The sequence below is a fragment of the Cupressus sempervirens genome, chromosome 9 (assembly GCF_028749045.1).
Source record: "Cupressus sempervirens isolate cs-2001-9-10 chromosome 9, ASM2874904v1, whole genome shotgun sequence".
NCBI lineage: Eukaryota > Viridiplantae > Streptophyta > Pinopsida > Cupressales > Cupressaceae > Cupressus > Cupressus sempervirens.
Window position 1 is genome coordinate 264,197,835 of NC_143126.1, and position 13,873 is coordinate 264,211,707.

The 13,873-nt window shown below is 38.0% G+C and overlaps 1 protein-coding gene across 1 annotated transcript in view; it reads right to left on the reverse strand.

The window, feature by feature from the left end:
* LOC149538469 (neutral/alkaline invertase 3, chloroplastic-like) overlaps nucleotides 1-13,873 on the reverse strand; it is a 67,960-nt gene that overhangs the window by 17,966 nt on the left and 36,121 nt on the right. The window lies entirely within an intron of this gene.

Here is a 13,873-nt window from a genome sequence, read left to right on the forward strand (position 1 = left end):
CCTAAAAGGAACCATCTCAAATAATACTATAAAAAACAACTGTTCAATTAATGTAGTTAAAAATATCTTGCAGATATATTTTATGGAAATTGCACCTAATGTTATAATGGGAGCAATACAAAAGGAATCCATAACCATCTGAAAAATGAGTTGGTTCCCATGTCATGAATCCTTATACTTCAATACAATGTATGCCTAATTTAAGAAACCTAAATCTGTAGCTCTCCATGGTTACTAATAGAGAAAAAACTGCCTAATGATAGATTAACTGTTGACTCATATGAGTATATTGAAAGAAATCACATCCAATTCAAAGCTAAGCTGTGCATAATTGCCAGTCGATTCCCAGGCAGAGGCCTTGTGTTGCAGTTTGAAAGTAGACAAAAGCCTAGATCCTCATAGTAGGTGTTTAGGAATACCAATCTCTTTCAAAATACATAAGGAACTTCACAGTAGAAATGAAATTATTCTTCTAGTATAAAAGCATGAATATGTGAAAATTGAACTACTGGAGTCCAGAAGCATCATTGGTTATGCTGAAGAAATCAACCAAGGAACAGTTACCTGAACTGAACATGGAGAACTAGTTTCTGTTGCTTAAGCATCCAACCCATTGCTAGTCTTAGTAGTGTAATGATGGAACCAATTCTAGTCTCAGTGTAATGATGTAACGACCAATTCTAATCTCAGTGTAATAATGTAACAACCAATTGTAGTCTCAGTGTAATGATATAAGTGAACCAGATCTTCTAGTATAAGTTCATCAATTCTAGTCTATTCGAAAAGCATAGCACTCAGTTATGTGTGAATTTGACCCAGAAGTATAAAGAGGGTTGATAGACCTGGTGCAAATTAGTAAATAAGGAGTACAAAGATATAATAAATAGACTTATTAACAGTAAGAACAAAAATTCTAGCATGTTTCAAGTAAGCAAATATTGCATTTAGAAGGCAGTATTATAGAATGAACATAAATTTTCACAATTTCAAAAGAATAAGCACACGCACAATATTATCCAAAAAAATCATTGGTCCATAATTTCTTTCCTTAGTGGATGTGACATGAATGATATTAAAGTTTGGAACAATCATTGATGAATACATGCACATTTCTACTGATAGAACCATATGCACTGTCCCCCTGCACAAAGTTTGCTGGACAATATAGATATGCGAGCTGAGGTGACAAGAAATTCCCCACCTTACAAACTCCCCAATTCCCTATGAAAAGTATAATGGGAACTATTCAGGAACCAAATATGAGCCTTTATTTATTTAAGCGCTTATCTGTGCATCATAACAACATTATACTTGATCAATTATTTGACACTGGTACACATTAGTTTAGGCTTTATTGACTTAAAATCGTAACCACTCATCAATCTACTAAGTTGCTTTCATCCTCTCAATAAATTATGCATGCAATATGTGTTAATAATAAATAAATGATTATATCATGGCAATTAGTTACCAAGGAATTCACATTATTCAGTAATTTCAGCAGAGCTTAAATTAATCGGTTCAGTGCAGAATTGGTTCCAACTCCAAGCAGCATCAAATCCCAGTGATAATCAAGGACAAAAACAAACTATGATCATATGCCACATGCTAATTCCTAAATATATCTTTTGAGTTATGTAAGTTCCAGCTTGTCAACTAAACAGGGAGGGTATTTGTAATTGTGTATCTTCATATTTACTTAGCCAAGCATCTTCTGGTAATTTGTAATTGCCCAGTTTTGATGTTACAAGGATTTCCATCTTGAACTTGTGTATTTATTCCTAGATAAGTTGAAAGGAAGTACGATGCAGATAAGGACAGGGGATCCAATTAAATACAGCCTGTTCTTGCAGCCATCTCCTAGGTTCTATAAGTGGCTCCAAATCACCATAGAATACATACAATAAATTTGGAGCCATTTTTTCCCCTTAAAACGTTGTACCACTCTCTAAAAGACCCTCCTATCTCTTAAAGAATCCTCCCTATCTCACTATTAAAAAATACAATTGAAAGATTGGTTTTTGCAATACTTTTATGATGTCCCCTCTGTGAAATAAGATTTTAAAAAAAATAATAACAAAATTAAAACTAAAATGAATAAATAAATGATAATATAATATGATCTCAAATATGTGGAGTCTAAGAGAGACAAAATTACAGAGGAATTAAGGATTAATGCATCGGTTATCTGTATAGAAAAGACAACAATTTGGGGATTATATTGAAGTGTTCAATTAAGCGGCAGACTCGAATAAATTATAGCCAACATTAATCAAAAGAGATAGATATTGGTTGTTATAAAGGAGAAAATGAACTGTACATCATTCCAATTGGCTAATCAATGATTAGGAACAACAAGAGCAGTGATATTTCCAAACATTATATTATAGTGGCCATGGGATGACCAGCACCACCAAGGATTGAATTTACCAATGTAATAGGCAGTGAATAATAATACGAGTTGAAACTGTGGTGCCATTAAATACCCTACAAAGCCGCGTACTACAAATAATTGCGAGGGAAGAATTAATAGATAAAATGGAAACTATCAAGTGCAAATACAAATATATCAAAGAATATCGATTATAGGAAAAGGTTGAATAATCGAACAATTAGTCATCAATATTAATAAGACAGCAGAGATTAATGTTACTGCTAAGCAATGATTATGTGATAACTAATCATGGAGGCAGCAGACAACTGATTTCTTAATATATAATTATGCAGCAATCTATTAATGAGAAGAAGATCTAACCAATGTACATAAGACTATAAACATCGATCATTAAATGTTGCAATTATAGAAGTGAAATGTCTATTACAAGCAAGGGATGCAACCATTGGTTGCCATAAGATATTTAAAGAAGTTCAATCTCACTCCATTGAGATCATGGGAAGATTGGAGATTGTAAAATACATTTATACCGATCACATCAAAGATCAATAAAGAAATGATTATATATATTTATTATTTAGAAATATATATATATATATATATATATATATATATATATATATATATATATATATATATATATATATATATATATATATATATATATATATATATATATATATATATTTTACAGCGTGTGTGTATATGAGGTCTCGTCAGTCATAATCAAGGAGCCCGATCTATACGTAGTTGGCAAGTAATCTTGCATAATGATAATCAGCAATCTGATGGTGCTTAAATAGTTGAGGAACTCAGTTTACACTTATGTTTAATGCATGGATGAATTTTGTTCTTAATTTCTCTCTTTAATGCTTCCATAGGATAGAGGATTTGTGTAGAGAGAGGTGCAGTAATTTTGGTCACATGACAGGTAGGTCCCAAGATGGGTAATAACCTAGAGGCAGCCCACTTGTAAACTATTTCATATGCCCTAGCATAGTAATTCCAATATCCTCCATTGGGGTCAGCAAAGAGGAGTGGGACAGGTTCATTACTTAGTAAGAAACTTAATTGCCTCCTAGAGGGGAATGTTACAAATTTTCCATTCCCAACCTCAAAACACACCCTAGTTGGGAAATTAAGGGTAAATTACTAAATTAAGTCAAGTCCTAGTTGGGGACATTACAACGTTAGTCTCTTATGTCTTCACATTCAAGCCGATTCTTATTGGTAGCATTGTAGAAATGGTATTGGAACCTAATGATGACACAGCTGCATCTTGCTTTTCTCTAAGCACTATGCTTGCATATAATAAACAATTCTTAAGTGCTGCCAGTTTTGGATTAAACCTTATTTGAATTGTAATTTCCTTTCATCCAGCTCTCTGTCATTCATAAACCTCATAGCATGTCATTTTCCATCGTGTAATTCACATTCTCCATACGCTTCCTGTATGCCTACAATACACGCCTCCTTCCATTGGACCAACTTACTTTATTTTTACAGACTAAGCAGTTGGCTTGTAACATGAAGTATTCTAGTAAAGATTGGTTCCAAACATAAAAGCTGAATGAAACTATTAAATTTGCACTGTTTTCATTTGACTGGCTCCTCATTGAGACTATGACAAACAACTGTAAATGATTTTCTACTGCAATTGTGTAAATCTGCAAATGACTTTCCACACCACCTAAGAGCTACTACGAATGACTATCCACAGCCACTTTGTAATAGCCACAAATGAGTTTCAATAGTAACTATGGAACAACTATGAATTAAGTATTAGCCCTGTGGGGCCTATGTTCAGAACAGAATAGAATGTATGTAAAATGTAAGAGTAAGCATATACAAAGTATTTGAGAGAACTAAGAACTACGTATTCATTAATCTCAGAATCATTACAATGTAACTGCTACGGAACAACTTTGTCCTCCAACCATCTTTATAATTTGCCAGCAACTACATCTATAGCTCCTCTCTTGTTATGGTACCGTCAAAAGCCGTCTTCAAGCCCACACACAACCAATGATAAAAACAATAATATTTTTTCAACCTACCATCTTTATTATTTCTTCTTCCTCTTCCGAACTGCTTGCCATGTCTTGTGTGTTAGTTGCATCCTGTCTTGCCTTCTTGTGTGACTCAACACTCCTACACTTCCTCCTACTATGGCATCCAAATGCAGCCAATAGAACATAGCAGGTTTGTATGGATCTACTCTATTTGCTGGGACAAATTTTCCCTAGGACTCGGGGGCTACTTGTGTGCGCATTGCTTCTAGAAATAAGGCTATAGCGTGGTGGGGCATGTAAAATGTTTTGTGCTTTAGCAAAAGGAATTCCTTCATTCTATCTGAAAGTAATTACGCCCAGTTATAAACCCTACTACTGTGTAGCCCCTTTACTTGTGGAAGCATAGAAATGGCAATGTTTGAAGTTCAATTGCCTCCAGTTAGTTTTCTTTTTATTAAGTCCACGGCGCACCTCCATTCTGCAATCACAATGAAAGTTTTCTTAATTCCTACGCTTCTGCTCCAAATACCTACCCATTGTTCCTCTATCAAATTATCCTTGCATACCAATTCCACCAGCTTTCTCTTTTCTTCCATAGTTATTTTTGGGAGGTTTTTCCACTTGATGCCCTCTGTTTGACACTCCAAAAATCTTGGTGAGATCCTTGGGTGCACATGAAACTACATCCCGCTGCAAGTATTTGATGGTGGACTTGTGGCTCTTCTTGTCATAGCTGTATACTAAGGTCCTTAGTACTGGCTCAAACTCTTTTAGATAAAAGATGGTCATGAGTACGGTTTTGTCTACCTCTTTTTTTCTCAAGGCAGCCTTCAATGATGTTGATCATCCGTCCCTTGCCACCATTTCTTGCAACCCCTTCAAAAGTAATGCTTGTTGCAGAGATCTCTTTTGTCTTCCCTTTGCTCTTCTGGCTTTTGCTTGCACTTGAAGTTGCCATTTTCTCCTTTGATGTTGTCTTTGTCCCTCCTGCGTTTTTATATTTCAAATGAAAGGTACTTTTTAGGGTTTTTAAAACATCCCTTTGTCACATTATAAACCCAATTTATAATTTTATTGCACCAATTGTTTAATATTTCTAAAAAGGCTCTGAGTGGGCCCCCGTACGGACAATTGACTGGTATTGGTCATCGTACGACCTCTCCCCTATGACATCCTTCGTACACACGGCCTGCAAGTCGTAAAAATTCTCTTGTACAACACTCTTTGTACAATAACCCTCATACTTGCACCTACGTACATCTTCCTTTGTATGGCCTCAACTCCTTGTCCCTTTCATACGCCCTTTACTTCCTTCGTACATGGCCTGTCCATACGGTGTATGAGGACTGTTGTGCGTACACCAGTTGTCTGTACATGTGTGTCTGACTTGATTCCTTTTGTCATGCAACTGGCTTGATTCTTCTCATGTCTTGATTTTTGGTTGTCTTTGGCAAATTTTTTCTTCCTTATCTCCAATAAAATTCATCTTCTCTTGCTTAAGTATCGTACCTTTTTGTTTCTTGTCGTTCCAACTCGTACCTCCTTTCTTGATTTCTTTAGGAGTCCTTCCTCGTGCTTATGCTTTGGTACTTTATTTTACATTATTACCATCTACAATATCATTATATATGTTTTTTTATACACTTACTTTTTTGTTATTATTGTCATATATATTATGCCCAAACCCAGCTGTACCTAAGGCCAGGAGGGAAGAATGCCATATTAGTAAATCTTAATTGGTAACTTAGAAGGAAACTATAGGGTAAGTTGGGATTTTGGATTCAATAATAATGATTTTAGATGCCATATAAGTAAACCTTAACTTAGAAGGAAACTATAGGGTAAGTTGACATTTTGGATTCAATAATAATGATTTTAGTTTTATTACCATTTACAGCATAATTATCGAAACATATTCATGAATGCAAATCTATGCTCCACGGAGTTTTCAGGACGGGGACGTTTTAAGGGATGGGAACATGTTTCCGGTACGGGTATGGGTCGAAGCTAAAATTTAGGGGACGGGACCTCAGGGGACGGCTATAAAATATAGGGGATTTTAAATTTTTTTTACATGGAGTATTAGACTTTAGAGATATATTTCAAATATTCATATCATAACATTGATAAACCATTCACCATAGAATACATGTAAATTGAAAATTATCAAGATCAAAATCAAAATGAGAATATGATATGATGATATATCCAAATATCGCATACAATTAGCAAAAATGCCCAAAGGCTCCAAGTATCAATGTATCGGGGACGGTACCCAAAATTGCCCATTTGGCACAGCAGGGGGGACGGCCCAAAGGGGTACCCGCGTCCCCGTTTTGTACCTGGTATGGGTATGAGGGTAAAACCCTAGGAAATGCATCCCCGTGGAGCATAGATGCAAATAGTTTGAAGGGCACTTAATTGTATTGTGAGGTCAATGTGGGGCTTTCATACGAAAAACAATATAATCAGCATTCTGTAATAGTATGATGGTATGGTTGGGAAGGGTGGTATAATGGTACACATCTACCTAGCCTCCTCCAAGTACCTATGGAGGTTGGTAAGCTGCCGAATGTGATAACATGTGACGTAGATAAGCCCTATGGATGATAAGAAGAGAAATGTCAAGTGGCATTAGATTTCCTCAAAGACACAAAGGAATTTTGCTGGCAATCTCAAGATCACTTTGTAGGTGAAAATTGGGGTGCAAGATTCAAGACTTAAGTAGGATTTGTTGATAACTGGATAATATTCACTTACTGAAATTTCCCATGAGAAGAGTTTGTCTGCAGACTACATTGTGGTGAGGTGATTTTAATGTTTTGCACCACATATATGTTATAGGTTTTTTATTAACATGTAATTATGTTGTAGTGGCAAGTTATGGTGTAACATTTATTTTTGTCAATGTGTGGTGATGGAGTAACTGCAACTGCAAGTTATCTACAAGAACTCACACCCACATATCAAATTACTATTTGCTGAAAGGATAAACAATTGTGCAAGAGTACATGTAACAGAACCAAAGTTCATGGAGCACAATCTAAAATAATGTTCTAGAAGATAGCATTGTTGAAGCTATAGTGTCAGGAGCTATATTTCTTTCATAAATTTGAAATAATTTAATAGTCTATCTTTTATTTAAGACAATGAAAGGTCCTCACTTTGAAGGGTCAAGACATTGAAGAGTCAAGACAATGAAAGGTCAAGAAAGCGAAGGGGTCTTCATTTTGTAATGGCAAGATAATGAAGGATCAAGGCAATTTTATATATTCTTCAGGAGGAATTCATATGTAATATATCTGGTGTTCCTGAATATCATTTCAGTTTGAGCCTTGTGTTTGGGCATATTGTTTTTCAGACTTTTTCTTATTCATCAACATACTGATAATTGTAGCTGGGTTTTTCTCCCTCAAGTAGGAGGGTTTTCCCAAGCTAAATTAGTGTGTCTTAGTGTTCATTATTTTGTTTTTACTGTTTATCTTCAATTTTGATCATAACATTATCATGGTATCAGACTGGGTTGGATAATAGAAAATAAGGGTACTCAAAATTAGGCATTTTTCTAGATTGCTCAGGCACATGTTGGTTTTTTTGCACCACTGGGTATGGGGAGATCTACAATCAATCAATATGAAGTCTTTTGGGAGGAAATTTGCTTGGAACAAATGTTGGGCATAATGATTTTCTTGCTCTAGTGGTGAATAAATATACCTAAAGTGGGAAAATTTCTTTGAAGGTTGGTTGTTTATTAATGCCATATTTCTCACTGAGTGCCGAGAAGGCTATCTGCATCTTTCGTAAATTCTTTGGAGCTTGTCGGGGTTAAGATTGTGTGGGTCTTTCTGTCGCGGGATCAACAGAAGAGAAGCAGTTGTGTGTCGTCTTTGGAGCTGGCATTGGTGGAAAGATCATGTGTCTTTGTAGTTCTAGGGTTTCTTAGTTGTGCAGGAGATGTATAATCCTTTAGTTTAACTTTTCTCATGTCGGAAAGTGTAACTGGGTAAACCAAATTACTAGTTGAATGGGGGAATCAAAGAAATCTTGTCTCAATTTCAGCATTGAAGGGTTCCAATTTTTTTAATAAGGCAGGGATCAAGAGGGAGCTCTGTGAAGGAGTGAATGTGTCACCTAAGTGGATTGCAGTGTTGCAAGCCTTGGCGCTAAAGTCTGTGGAAATCCTCTATAGCTGCAGAGAACAGAACTGCACAGTCAATCTGAATTTGACATAATTGGTAGCTCTGCAAACTTATTTAGAATAGGGTGATCTGGGATAAGGTTGAGGACACTCCTAGACTCTAGCATGGAAGAAGTTTCAAAGGTGTATATTGAAAACTGTTGCTCTAAGACAAGCATTGCAGGCAATCTTGAACAAGGAGGTAAGGAGGTTGATGCAAGTGCTTAAAGATTTAGAGGGAACTAGAGCCACTGATGGAGATTGCCAAGTCCTTTGGAGAGGACCAGCAAGCTTGAGAAGCAGTGTGGCTTCAAATGCTCATTTTTTTGGTCAAGCATTGGAGTCAATTGTATATGTTGTGATAATCAAAGCTACGAGAATACTGCCCTTTCTGAGAGGGGGTCTTTGCTGAGAGAGAGTCTTAGTGTTTTGTTGTTCTTATTATGTGCTACAATGCAATTTTCTTTGAGACGGAGAAATTTCAGTTGAAAGCCCTTGTAATGCACTTCTCTCTGAGACAAAGAAATTTGAGGTGAAAGCCCTTGTTGCTCTTTCCACTCATGGGAGTAAGCATAGTGGATGTCATGTTAAGAGACTCCATGACAACATCACATTCAGTGATTCCATGATGGGAGCTCGTGTTTATTTCACACATGGGAGTAGCCATCATGAACATCATATGAGTGACTCCATGATGCTATCATTTGAGAGACTCCGTGATAAAGTTCTGTCATTTCGAGAGACTCCATTACATGAGAGTTTGAGAAAAAGATATCATCATATCTCCTTGGCTAAGATGAAGTGTTGAACTTAGAGCATCAAGAGCTATCTTTCTTTCCTAAATTTGATATATGTAAATAATCTATCCTTTATTTAAGACATAAAGGATCCTCACTTCAAAGGGACAAGACATTGACGAGTCAAGACAATGAAAGGTCAAGATGAGAAAGGTGTCTTCATTTTGTAACAGAAGATAATGGAGGGTCAAGGCAATTTTATATATTCTTCAAGAGGAACTTGTATGTAATTGATTTTGATATCTGATGTTTCTGAATATCAATTCAATTTGAGCCTTGTATTTGGGCATATTGCATTTCAGACTTGTTATTCATCAATAAGTGATATATTTGTGGCTGGGGTTTTCTCCCTCAAGTAGGAGGGTTTTCCCAGCATTAACTGTTGTATCTTAGTGTTAATTATTTTGTTTTTCTGTTTATCTTCAATTTTGGTCAAACATTAACAAGCACAAGGTGCAGCCAACAATCAGAAGTGGAGTGTTTATATGTGCTGCTGCAAGTAAGGAGATGTTAGTGGTGGCAACACTGGAAACATGTATGTCTACTGGCGGTGTAAAAGTTGTGCTTATAGCTAATAATTCATAGTGTATGGGGGCACTAAAGGCAATAAAATTTACAAGGTAACCAACCACATGGATAAATCATACTTGGCAATGAGGAATACTAACATAATGTTATGCTTGGATCATGGTTACTTGACTCTTATTATTCCTCAGGTTGGTTGAAAAGTTGGACAGTTGGCATTCCTATGCATACATCTATGTGTGTTTGTGTATTTCTGCCAAGGTTAGAAATTTAGACAGGTGTACAAGCTGAAAGAATGGCATTGCATTGTACATTGTTGGTGTGTGAACATTAGAGCGATTACATAGGAAGTACATTGTAGATTGAGTCAATATAAAAAAACTCTGAAGATCTTGTATTAAATTTGTTTTGATTCTAAAGAATATAACTATGAACATCTTTTGGCAGTGGATTTTCTCCCAAAAGGATTTCCCACAAAGTCTTAGAGTCTGTAATTCAATCTTGTAGATGCATACTATTCCATTTACTTTTACAGTTTTTGTTAAATAGATTCTGCAAGTGCTGTTGACTATTTTCTAAATCAATAATCTTAAGAATGATTCATCCCAATCTATCAGTTGTCTGAAACAGGGATGAAATTTCCAAACAGGATTTAGCAATGATGCAGTAAAATTTGAACAAGCAAACATTGAGTTTGTAAGTCAAAAGATGTTAGACACAAGAGGCAGTTGAATCGCATATAAAACAAACACCAAAGATTTACAGAGAAGGAAGCAGGAATAGATAAAGAGGGAGAAACCACATGAAAAGAAACTATAAAAGCAGGTGATGGTGATGACTTGCAAGATCTGTATGGCAATGATTTGTAAGGAGACCAACCGAGGGCTGAGAAAGTAGGAATGTTTTTATTTTATGTAACATTCTAGTGAATTGAAATTACTACAATCATGCCAAGTTACCATGGGTAACACAGCTTCAAGGAGTAAAGAATTTCAGTCAGCCTAACCAACTAGTTCCCTTGGAAGATGCCAGAAAAGTTCGATGCTATTATCAAGGAGAAGTTTTGCCAACAAGAATTAGATTTGTCGGGGCAATACATAGAACTTGATCAGTTTAGAATTAGTGGGTGCCAGTTACTTTTTGTAATTACACATTTGCAATAAAATTTCAACAACAGCAAGAAAGGATTTAATGTTTAATTGGACTGAATTGCACATCAAAAATGCACAAATTTAAAAAAACAAAAAAAAATGGTTGCAGGCAAGACACCATGAAGAAAACAGGAAGCTAAAAATCAGTTGTTGTCGGTAGTTGTGTATCGGCCGACGGGTCCCTTCGGGAAAGAAATTGTGTGTCGGCCGACGGGTCCCTTCGGTAAAAGTCTTGTTATGTAGCCGATGGGTAAACAGTTTGTAGCGGGCATAATGTATCTCGCCGACGGATACCTTCAGGAAGGTTCGTCGGAAAGTATTTATAACCCCTTCGGGAAGCATTGTAAATATAACATATCTTATCATCATATGAGAAAAGCATGATGTACTGTTGGCATATGTGAATAATAATAATAGTTCTGCTATTGCTGTTCGGTGTTCGTATCGATTTCTTGTGTGCGTTGCTTAATTAGTCCATACGGTAAACATTTGGCGCCATTGCCCGATGGATCTGGCATGCAAGCAGGCGGGTATGAATTAAATGCCGAATTAGTTGAACAAAGATAAGAGTAAGCTGAAGGAAAAAGATGACATACGCGTTGCGCAGGAAAATTTAATTTTGGCTCAGCAGATAGAGCGTCGAAGGAGGTTTCAGAAGATTTCCGACGGAAACAAGAGCGCGGAAGGATTGTTGAAGGAGACTCGACAACGGCTTGATTTGGTGGAAGAAGCGAGGGAGGAGTTTTTGAACCTGCATACGCCACGGGAAGAGAATCTTGACAGAAGGAGATCGACTCGCACGGCTCGGAGTGCCGAAGGAGTACGAGCGTGGAGTGACCTCTTCGTTCGAGATATACTTCCGAAACGGACAGCTTCAGTTGACGAACCCTCTTCTTCACCAAACAGCGCGGAAGTCCAAAACAGCGCGGGAGCTCAGAACAGCGCGGGTGTTAAAAACTGCGCGAGAGTGCAAAACAGTGCAGGTACACAACAAAACCCTCAACATACAGTAATAATGGCAAGTCCGAAGGAAAAATTGCCTAAATTTGATGGTGATGAAGCAGCTGATCCCATTCGACATTGTAAAACATGTGAAACGATCTGGAGGGCCAATGGCATAACGGATACAAACGAATGGATCCGACAATTTCCTGCTACCCTACGGGGTGTTGCCATTGATTGGTTTACTGATGCCGATCCACAGAAATTAAATAGTTGGGATAACATTAAGAAGGAGTTCATCGCAGAATTTCAACTTTTGCGTGATGATAATGAAATTGTCGCAGAGATATTCAATACCAAGCAAAAGAAGAATGAAACTGTACGGGTCTTTGCCAGGAGGTTGAAGGACTTAATTAGTAAAATGGAGAATAAACCGGCAGATGGGCTCCAAAAAAGATGGTTCATTGAAGGCCTTCACCCGAAGCTGCGGAAGAAGATGAAGATCGTGCCACCATCCACATACAATGAAGCATACAACTGGGCAATGAACCTCGAAAGTGACCAGAAGACAAAGAAGAAGAAGAAGACCAGCTCATCTGATTCGGATGACGATGCATCCTTAGGAAATGATAGCAGCGATGACGAAGGAAGCAACAAGAAGGTCCGTGCTCTCCAGAAGGACATGATGCGGATGATGAAAGAATTCAAAAACATGAACAAGGAAACTAAGGGCAATGACCTATGGTGCACGGAATGTAAGAAAGAAGGCCATACGAAGGGATCCTGCCCGAAAGATCAATTTTGTGAAATCTGTCAGATCCTGGGACACTCGGTAAAGGAGTGCCCTTTCAATTTAAAAACAAGGACACCGCAGCAAGTGTTCCTGTCACAGGAGGCATCCCCGTCAGGAGGGAACGGGAACACCAGTACGGAAGGTGCCACATCAGGTGGATACAGAAACAACCGGCGCGGTCCAAACAACAGCAGCAATAACAACAATGGTGGCAACAACAACAATGGAGGAAGGAGTCGAATTCAATACGATGCGAATGGTCGGCCAATTGTTCAATGCCGCGCATGCAATCTGTGGGGTCACTTCGCCCGAGAGTGCACAACAACGAACACACCGAAGTTGTTATGCCGTTGGTGTGGACCTGGAGATCATGAAGATGCTAGGTGTCCAAAGTCGGGAGTAAACTTGATCACCGTCGGGACGAACGAAGAAGAGGTTTTGGCCATCACACGGAAGCAAGCAAAAGTGTACCCTGACCCGGCGGAAGAAAAGCAGAGACTGGAAGAAGCACAGGTAGAGATCCAGAAAGCAACACAGGCAGAAACGACACACCTGAAGGACACGTCGAGTACTTCCGTACGGAACTGCGCAGAACAGAACATTGTTCGGCAAATTTTGCAAGCCGAGATACCTGTTAGGATAAGTGATCTGTTGCTCACTATGCCTCAGCTCCGATCGGCACTCACAAACATTGTTCCCGCTGCTCAACTACCAGGAGAACATGGAAGGAAGCAGGAAAGTGGAGCAAGTACAGTGGACAAAAAGGAGAAGGAAAGTGGCGCAAGTGTAGAAGATCCGATGCTGTTAGCCCTCTCATCCGGACGCCATCCAGCAATTGTCGAAATGGGAATTCTCGGGATTGTATTGACGGAAACAATTGTGGACGGAGGGTTTGGTGTCAATGTGTTGCCTGAAGACACTTGGAAAAAGTTGGGACAGCCGACATTATGGCCGCCTACCTTTCAGCTGCTAACGGCCGATCAACATGGAGTCAAGCCGTTGGGAATACTCACAGCACAACCAGTGACAATCGGAACACAACCATTCCTGTTGGACTTTGTCGTAATCCCACTGAAGCGGA